We start from the raw sequence: 10,072 nt of genomic DNA on the forward strand, positions 1-10,072 counted from the left end.
ACACGACCCGATGAAAGGCTCAAAGCCAAGGAATATAGGACCTTCAAAACAAAATGGAGGACGGGGCCAAATGAAAGGCTTGGGGGTTCAGAATGGAGGACTTTCTAGGCAGAATGGAGGACGGGGCCAAATGAAAGGCTTGGGGGTTCAGAATGGAGGACTTTCTAGGCAGAATGGAGGACGGGGCCAAAGGAAAAAGCCCAGAAACCACTCATATAAATATCAATTCGTGGATCTTAAGTCATGCTCAAAATGGAGGACATTACCAAAGAAAAGTTCAAAACCACTCATAAATTCATGGATCTTAAGCCAGGACATGATCAAATACAAATCCTCACTTCTTAGGCCCAATACACACTGCAGAAATAGTCCAGTTTGAGACCATTGTAAGTCAGTGAGAGGGAATCCTGGGAAGTGTAGTTTATTGTGGTACTTAAAGAAAGCTAAAGGCCTCACAGCTGCAGAGAAACTGGCCCCCCTTGTTGTTATTGATGGGCTTTGGTCTGCTAGAAAGTAAGAAGATACAGGATGAAACTCATCAGTTCTTCCAGGAAAATGACTTAGAATTGGATAAATAAAAATATGACAATGACCATAATAAAAAGGGCAGTACGACAATACATGACCCACAGTCTCCACTATGAAACTGGATTGTTTCTGCAGTTGTGTTTTGGACCTTAGTCAAGCCCAAAATGGAGGACTTTTGGGAACTCCTCCTGGACACAAGGTGGAAATGTAGGACACTTCCTGGGAAAAGAGGACTCTCATAGGGGAAAGGAGTACAAGGCACCGCAAAAACAACAATGAGGTGAAAAACACTAAGGTAAATCCATTTCATATGGTTTATTTACAGCTACTGTATATTACATGCACTGTATTTTATTACACTTGTTGTTGTGTGCCTTCAAGTCATTTCTGATGTATGACAAACCTATCACGGGGGTTTCTTGGCAACATTTGTTGAGGAGGTTTGCCATTGCCTTTCCCGAGGCTGAGAGAGTGTGGCTTCCCAAGATCACCCACTGGGCTTCGAGGACAAATTGGGAATTGAACCCTGGTCTCCAGAGTCACAACCCCAACACTCAAACCTAGAGAGAAGGTTGAAATGTAGGGCATGTCCTGGAAAAGGAGGACCTCTGGTCACCCTGAGTGAGTGTAGCTGCCTGCCCAGAGACAGGATTTTTTTCAACCTAGATATTGGTTTAAATGTTATTTCCTGGACTTTATAGCTCCAAGAGCCCACTTGGCCAAAAGGGAGGAATGGCCTTTGCATACATGGATATCCCATCTTAAGCGACAATAACATCTCAACAAGAAAAATGTAAGTCTGTGGTGTCAACATCATTTTTAAATTTACTTCTCCTGTATGATTTTTAACTTTTGCTTGATGAAGAAGCCAGTGGAGCTTCCAAAACCTGTGTCATGTATTTTCTGCAATTTCATTGACCAAGCAAAGTACAATTGTTCCTGATTTTTAATGTTTTTGTGCTATACTGGACCTTTGAAATTCTATATAGGTTTCCCTTTCACCCAAACCATGAATGTTTGCAAAACAGTGTAAATAAGGTATTTTTCCCCTTGAATGGATGGGTGAAGGACTCCCAAGTCTCTCATCCCATAGTCACAAGGTTTCGAAATACCTGTAGCACCCTAATTTTGATAACTTAATATTCAATGGTGTTACACCAGTTCTTTGCCATCAGACCAGTTCAGAGTATTGGTAATAACCTTTAAAAGCTGTAAACAGCTCGGGGCCAAGTTACCTGAGAGATCACCTTCTGCATCAACTAAACATTATTTTTGAACTGTGCACAGGCTACTTTTGTTGTTATACAAGAACATACAGCAAAATGCTAGCAAGTAACGCACAAATTGTACATAAAGTTGATATTACTAAAATGTCACCCTTCCATAAACAAATGTTACTATGGTGGTATGATGGCACTGACTATATCAGCAAAATATAAAACTTAGTCCTCCAAAAATATCATCCAGTTTCCTCTACTGCTTTGAAACATTGTAGTGGTGTATTTGTAAATAGAATCTCAATTTGGCTTTTGACACAGGCGGTCTCTTATCATTCTTAGTGCCAGAATGGAACATAATTTATTGTAACTTGATGTATTTTACTGTTGTAACCTGCCCGGATTCTTCATGATTGGGCGGACTAGAAATAAACCATTATTATTATTATTATTATTATTATTATTATTATTATTATTATTATTATCAGAAGTACACAACCCTATCATATCTCAAAAACCTTATGCTAATCTTTCTAAACCTTACTATGCTTAGGAAAAAAAGAAATCCTTGGAATCTTCAAAGATATAGCTGTGTTAGTCTGCAGAATCAGTATGTAGAGATCTTGAAACATAGCAGTTCTCAACCTGTGGTTCGTTCAACCCCCAAATGATAGTTCACAAAGGTTACCTAAGACCATCGGAAAACACGTATTTCTGATGCTCTTAGGAACCCAGACCAGGAATCACAACATAAGGAACTGTATTAAAGGGTCGTGGCATTAGAAATGTTGAGAACCACTGATTTAGAACAACGTTCCTCGAAGGGGTGTCCATTTCACAGCACCTCTGCAAGTTCCTAGCAGGTTTCCAAGAAAGTAAGAAATATATTGGGCTCTTGGCATCTGCTGGGGTTTGGTTCCAGGACTCCACTGTGGATAACAAAATTTGTAGATGCTCAAGTCCTATTAAATACAAGGGCATAATATAATGGTGTCCCTTATATAACATGGGAAAAAATCAGGTTAATTTTTCAAGCTGTGGATGGTTGAATCTGTAGATAAAAAATCCATGGATATGGAGGGCCAGATGTAATTGTATCCAATGGATTTAAATGTAGTGCAAGTTCTTGGCACGTGGGGGGGAGGGGGGATATTGCCTGTCCCTCACACCTTATAGCCTGAGAAAAGCAGTGATCGGAGTAACCTGTCCACTATGTGGAATGATAGCAAATAAATTGAAGTTATAAAATGAGGAAGGTAGTGAGGAGAGCATCAGCATGGTTTTGGGGCTTGAGTGTTGGAATAGGACTCTGGAGACTCACTCTTGTGGTTGTTGTGTGTCTTTCCAACTTATGGCAACCCTAAAGCGAACCTATCATGAGCTTTCTTTATTCAGAGGGGATTTGCCTTTGCTTTTCTCTGAGACTGAGAGAGGACAAATCCTGCCAATAAAATCCTGTGACAGATTTGCCTTAGGGTCACCAGAAATCAGAAACAACTTGAAGGCACACAACCATAAACAGCAATAACAACAGCAACAATTTTTGAAGTGATTGAATGACAAGCAGATGTGCAGGGAGTAGAGATTGGAAACTTTTAGGTCAGTCCAATCAAAATGTCTGGTATAGGGTTGAAAGGAGGGGAAATCCTAGGATATTGGTAAAGCAAAAGTGGAATTTATCACTGAATCTGCCCACTTTAGGCTGAGTGTGGTCTAAACAGAGCATGGATGATGCTCCATGACTTCCATTGTGATGCGCTTATTGTTCTATAGCAGCTAAGGCTGTTGCAAGGATGAGGCAGTTAACTGCTGATATGTGTCAGGAAAAGGCAGCAAATGGCTAGTTATTTCAAGTCATTGTTATTTTAGCCTTCCTTCTGGGAAGGGAAGCACGGTTTGTGGGTTTGTTGCCCAGCCTCGGAAACCAAACTTGTCTTCAGTGGCAGGGTTGTCTTTGCTCAAGGGAACGGAGGAGGGCATTTGTTCAGCAAATCTCTTTGGTCAGCTTTGGCAGGGACAATAATATGTGATCCATTCAAGAGAGTGGGCCAAATGGTAGAAAGGAGGAGGAAAAGCTGATGGGAGAGGATGGATTCATGTTGGAAGATGAGAAGATCCCGAAAGAACCATCCAAGAGGCTCCAGAGGGAGCCATCCATGAAGAGTCTGACCCCCAAATGTCTCACTGCTTCCCAAATGCAGCTCTATAAGGTTGAGCAGGTTTGCCTGTAAAGAATGGATAGATGGATAAAAACGCATTTCCTCCAAACTCTCTTCCTTCTTACTGCCACTGTGACCCATGGCTCCTTTCCTTTGGACTCACGTCTTCCAAACCAGCTACCAAGTCTGGTTTGCTTGCTGGTCTGTATAACTTAAGAGATGACTCCAGTCAAGTGAAGCTGCATGAAACTCTCCTTATGGCCAGAAGATACGAATGGCTGAAGCTGTGCACTTTCAGATGCTCGAGTTGGGCTGGCTTCATCACCAGGGAAGAAACTTTGCTCCCAGAAATGTGAGTATTCTCAGTCCTCCAGGCGAGTATTCTTCACTTCACTTCTGCTCCCAGGATTCATCCTCTAATTTTTGTGGATACTGACACCTGTGCATTGATGCTTCTTTTCCTCCATCTTGCAGACGGGTGATAACAAAAGGACTGAAGTATACAAGAAGGACCTAGTAGACAATAAAGTTGGGTATATCTGAGCACAGCATCCCATCACTCACAAGGTGAAGAAAAGGTTTTGGTTCTAAAATTTCTGGAAGCCATTTGCAACCTCACCCTTCACTTTTAAAGTACTATAAACACTGCATAATAAATTGTTTTCATTGTGGTATATCAGGATCCTGTGGGTGACTGAAGAGAGGTCATCAAGAAAGACCTTGAATTTGTGTAAACATCTCAACAAAAATGAACTTAATTGAAACTATCACTAAATGATGTCTAGCACAGCATCCCATCACTCATTACAAGGTGAAGCAATGGTTTTAGTTTTAAAATTTCTGAAAGCTTTTTTGCAACCTCATTCTTTTGTTTTTGGGCACTATAAACATTGCATAATGAATTGTTTCCATTGCAGTATATCAGGCTCCTGCAGGTGAATGAAGAGAGGCCATAGAGAAAACACATGAATTCATGAAAACATCTCAACAGAGGTCAACTTCAAAGGAAAGTATCAGAAGGTAAGTGATGTACAAGGAGGAAATGTTTGAATGCAGAACATTAAAGAATAACGGACAACATCCTAAGAGAAGTTAACCTCAAGGAAACTGTCACAAGATGACTAGTTTCCAAAAATGAACCCTGTGGATGCATAACATTGAAAAATGAAGGAGAACATCTCAGAGGAAAGCCACAAATCCATGGACCTACATCTAGAGGATATGGCAACAGCTTGTTTTCATGGATGAAATGCATTAGCAAGATGTCTAGGAGAAGAGAGGAGCAGCCAAGCCTGAAAAAGCATAGTAGTCTCTTTGAAGAAGAAGACTCTTTTTCCATCCCTTTCCCTTGCAGTCACTTTTGCTTGAAAGACAACAGTGAACTCCATTTTCTATCCTTTCTTTGCTTTGCAGCATCCAGTCAGATCTTCAGAAGAATGCAGAGGATGAAGACATGCCTAAGCAAAGTTGCAGCTGAGGAAGGAAGACTCAGATTAAATAGTCAGCCAGGAAAAGAAACCACATCCTCTTCCTCAAACCAGGTCTCCTAAGTTTCCATCTGGAATGAGGACCACATCTGTAGCCCATTTTTTGTGCTGCTGGAGGAATGATGGAAGGAGCTCTGGTCGAGTCTGAGCCATCCCTGAGCACCAGGGAAGCCTTGGCAGGATCTCTTCCTCTCAGCCCTTCTCCATGCAATCGCCTACAAACAGGTAAGGTTCCAGAGCTCTGCTCCATCCAATGCGACAAAGTATCTGAAGAGAATGTCCATTAAAACACAGGTGAATATTCCTTCCCCTGACCTGAAGCCCCTTTTGTTGAATCAATCTCTTGCAATAGTCATGCATGATCTGTCAGTATGCCACATCTAGCAAACAGGAAAGATGGCAAGATGATGGCAGGGTCAAGCAGACAACATTGCATTTTCCAAAACACTGCAAGAAGTGACTTTCTACAAACCCAAGCCATTTGGTGGTGGTGGTGGTTCAGTTTTTAGGAGTTTGCTTCTTTCCTGTATTAAGAGGACATGGAAAGGTATTCTAGGGCACAAAATAGTTTTATTGTTGCTGATATGTTGAGGATGGACCTCCACAAACCTATGGGGAAATGACTAGAAAATTTTTGCTAGAGAAAATGCATCAGAATGACCTAAGAACAGAAACTATCAGCCTAGTCTTGACTGGTCTGACTGCCAGTAAAAGCACAATTCCAACTTTTCTCCAAACTCTCTTCTTACTTAATGCCATTGTGACATCCACACTACATCTCCTTTCATTGGAATCACTTCTTCCAAACCAGCTCCAAAGCATGGTTTGCTTGCTGGTCTGCATAACTTAAGAGTGAATCAAGTGAAACTTCATGAAAACCTCCTTATGGCCGGTAGATATAAACAGCTAAAGCTATGTTCCTTCAAATGCAGCAGTTGGGTTGGCTTCATTACCAGGGGGGGAATCTTTGCTCCCAGAAACATGGCCATGGCTATCCAGGTAGACTTAGTCCTCCAGGTGAGTATTCTCCACTTCACTTCTGGTCCCAGAGCCCTTCCTCCATTTTTTGTGCAAACTGACAGCTGTGCATAGATCCTCCGCACTCCTCTCCTCCATCTTGTATACTTGGATGACAACAGAAGGACTGAAGCTCCAGTATACAAGAAAGCTGAGAATATGTAGGCGCAGCATCCCATCATGCACAAAAAGGTGAAGCAAAAGGTTTGATCCTAAAATTTCTGGAAGCCATTTTCAATCTCATCCTTTTCTTTTCAGGCACTATAAATACTGTGTAATAAATTGTTTTCATTGCTGCATATCAGGTTCCTGCAAATAAATGAGGAGGGGTAATTGAGAAAGCCCGTTAATCCATACAAACATTTCAGCAGATGTTAACTTCAAAGAAACTATTATAAGGCAAGTGAGGTAGAAGGATGAAACCTGTGAATGCAGAACGTTTAAGAAGGATGGAGAACATCTCAACAGAATTTAACTTCAAGGAAACTGTCACAAGGTAAGTGATGTCCAGAAATGAACCCTAAGGATGCAGAAAAGGGCTTATTCTGTGAGCCTTAAAGTAAGAAGGAATGTTTGGCCTGAGCAAGAGTTGGCAGGTTGGTGGTCTGTGGTCCTTGCTGACATGCCCAGGGTAGCACTGACCGCCACTTTTGGGGTTGGGAAGGAATTTTCCTCCTGAGCAGATTGGCCAGAGATCCTGGAGGTTTTTCGCCTTTCTCCAGGCATCCAGCAGCATCCACCTGTTAGGATGTTTGAAAAATCAATGTATTTTGTTACTGTTGTTAACTGCCTTCAAGTCGATATTGACTCACGGTAGCCCCATAGATGAAACAACTCCAAGCCCCTCCATCTTCAACCATTCTGCATACTTTTTAGGCTTTCGGCTAGCTTCCTTAACTGAGTCTATCCATCTGGTATCTGGTCCACCTCTTTTTCTCCTACCCTCTATCGTTCCAAGCATTATTATCTTCTCTAGTGAGTCGTGCCTTTCCATAATGTGACCAAGATACGACAGTCTTAGTTTGCCCCTCCTGGCTTCTAGGGAAGAGTTCAGACTTGATTTGTTCCCTTATCCATGCCTTCCTGACCATACATGGTATCCTCCGCACTCCTCTCCAGAACGACATCTCAAATGAGCTGATTTTCTTTCTATCAGCTCTCTTCACTGTCCAACTCTCACATCCATAGATGGTGATGGGAAATACAATGGTATGGATGATGCTTACTAGTGTTCAGTGTTATAGCTTTGCATTTTATGTTGTCTAGTTCTTTCATAGCTGCCCCTCCCAGTCCTAATCATCTTCTGATTCCTTGACTGCAATCTCCAATCTGATTGTTGATGGATCCAAGCTATGAGAAGTCTTTGCCTTTTTCCATGTCATCATTTTCTAGACTGAATTTATGTAAAACCTCCATGACCATTACTGTTGTAAAAACCTGCCAAGCTGAACTCAGCCGAGAACGACAAGTCTCTGAAAGAAAATTAATAAAAGATATACATAGGGAATTTTTGAAGCCCATTTTCAAAAGAAGAAATGCTACAAGGTCTTCAGAGATCCAAATAAGAAAACTCTTACCATTTGGAAATGGGGTGTAGCAAGATGTCGAATATTATTCACTGCAAAATGATACTCCAGTAAAAATTAGCTGATGCATTTTTTAAAAACCCTGCTTGCTAAAATGTAATTAGATAACAGCATTGTTCTCTAAATTTAAAATAAAATTTAGAAGAAACATCATGCTGTCAAGACAGGATGGCTTTTCCTTGATGAAGATGGAGCCTAGAGGATGCCAGCATGTCTTCTACATGGAGAGATGGAAAGAGGGAGCCTCCCCATTTTCTTGCACAAGGAAGGCCCTTGTCGACATGCCCAGGGTAGCACTGGCCGCCACTTTTGGGGTCGGGAAGGAATTTTCCTCCAGGGCAGATTGGCCAGGGATCCTGGAGGTTTTTCGCCTTCCTCTGGGCATCCGGCAGGGGTCACCTGTTAGGCTGTTTGAGAGATTCATAAGAATTAAATGAAGCTTATAACTTACTTGCCAAACTGAAGATGGCAAATAGACATAACAACCATAATGCAAAATGAATAAAAATCAGAACCTTGGAAATAGTTCTGTTTCTTTCTCTTTTGTTTCCTCAGTTTTTGTGTTGAAACATACAGTTGGGGTACTGCTCTTGAGTTCAGTTCAGAGAGAACAACATTGCTCTCCATTTAGGTGGAACTTGTTGTCACTTTAGAAATCACAGGGCTCTCAGACTGTTGTCTCTCTCACTTGCTCTCTCCTGGAAAAGAAAGTGTTCAGCAAGAGAGGAATTTGCAGAGGCTTCAGTTCTACCAAACTAGACTTGACACTGCTTGAATTATCATGGCTCCATCCTATGAGATCCTGGGATTTCTTGCGGCACCAGCACTCTCTGACAGAGAAGGCTAAACCGCTCATAAAACTACAAATCCCAAAATTCCATACCATTGAGCCATGGTAGTTAAAGCAGTCTCAAACTGCATTAATTCTGAAGTGTAGATGCAGTTCAGGGGGATGTTTGGGATTCCACATACATTCTAAACTAGAACTCTTTAGCAAGGAATTCTAAATCCATCACCAAATAACAAATCCAAGGTTTTCTTAGGGTGTAGCCACAACAGTCAAACTGATAGCAAACTGCTATCAGTTTGCAATATGCATTCACCCACATACAAAATAGAGGACTCTTCTTTACAAAGCAAGACACATGCTTGAAAAGTATCCTGTTATGGGTTGCCTTTTCCTATAACATACTCTCCCTATCAATTTTGGGATTTCAGATACCCAAAAAAACTGAACAGACTGCCCAGTTTAAAAGGTGCTAGATACCAGCTGGGGAAACAGATAAGAGTTTAGGAAACAGCCCTTCCAGATCAGATCTATTCATACAAGAGTCAGGTAGTTGGCTATAGGAAAAACCAGGAGGATAACGTGTCCAGCAAAAGCACCCTCCTGCTTCTAAAACTAAAAGACAAGGAGATAAAAATATATATGAAAATAATGTCTTTTTAAAAAAGAGGAAGTAAGGGCAGAGAACAGGCGGAGTGAGTCAGACAAAAGGGTTTAAAAAAAGAAATCCCCACATCAGCATTGTTTGGAGCTGTCCAAGTTCCCCAAGTCGCTTCAGGTCCTTGAGATCTGGCTGAGAGCAAATGGTCATCTGTGCCATACAGCCAGGGATTGTGGACCAAGGGAATCCGAGAATTAGTAGCCACAGGATAGAAAGATACTGGGTGCAAGAGAGCATGAGCTTACGGCAGGGAAGAACTCTTCTACCGTTGCTGCATTTCATTTTCCTGTTTGTGGGTGAGTTGACTTTTTCAAGAGACCATACCCTCCTCATTGCTTTCCTGCAAGAATCCTGCTCTAGGTCTAGAAATGTCCTCTGTGATCTGTCTCAAGTGAGGGATCCACAAGCATATTTCCCCCCAAAGTGCCAGGGATGTGGAACCAATGGCTTGAGGAACACCACAGGTCCACCGCACATCACTTTCAATAGCATTGATCTAGAACAGGGGTTCTCAACCTGTGGGAAGCAACCCCTTTGGGGAGCGTGACAGAAGTCACCTAAGACCATCAGAAAACACATATTTCTGATGGTCTTAGGAACCAAGACGAAAATAATTTTATATTTGGGGGT

At 41.7% G+C, this 10,072-nt stretch overlaps 1 long non-coding RNA gene across 5 annotated transcripts; it reads left to right on the forward strand.

The window, feature by feature from the left end:
- Positions 1–455: 455 nt before the first annotated feature.
- LOC121929815 lies at positions 456–8,519 on the forward strand. Of its 5 annotated transcripts, XR_006103748.1 has the most exons (6): positions 1,043–1,321; positions 3,751–4,256; positions 4,379–4,471; positions 4,585–4,715; positions 4,822–4,924; positions 5,318–8,519. It is a non-coding gene; the product is annotated as an uncharacterized LOC121929815 (long non-coding RNA). The 5 variants fall into 5 exon arrangements; XR_006103749.1 differs by adding an exon at positions 456–823 and having other exon boundaries at positions 1,230–1,321; positions 3,751–4,715; XR_006103750.1 differs by lacking the exon at positions 1,043–1,321 and adding an exon at positions 456–823 and having other exon boundaries at positions 3,751–4,715.
- The last annotated feature ends 1,553 nt before the right edge of the window (positions 8,520–10,072 follow it).

Source organism: Sceloporus undulatus, chromosome 4 (genome assembly GCF_019175285.1).
Source record: "Sceloporus undulatus isolate JIND9_A2432 ecotype Alabama chromosome 4, SceUnd_v1.1, whole genome shotgun sequence".
Classification (NCBI taxonomy): Eukaryota; Metazoa; Chordata; class Lepidosauria; order Squamata; family Phrynosomatidae; genus Sceloporus; species Sceloporus undulatus.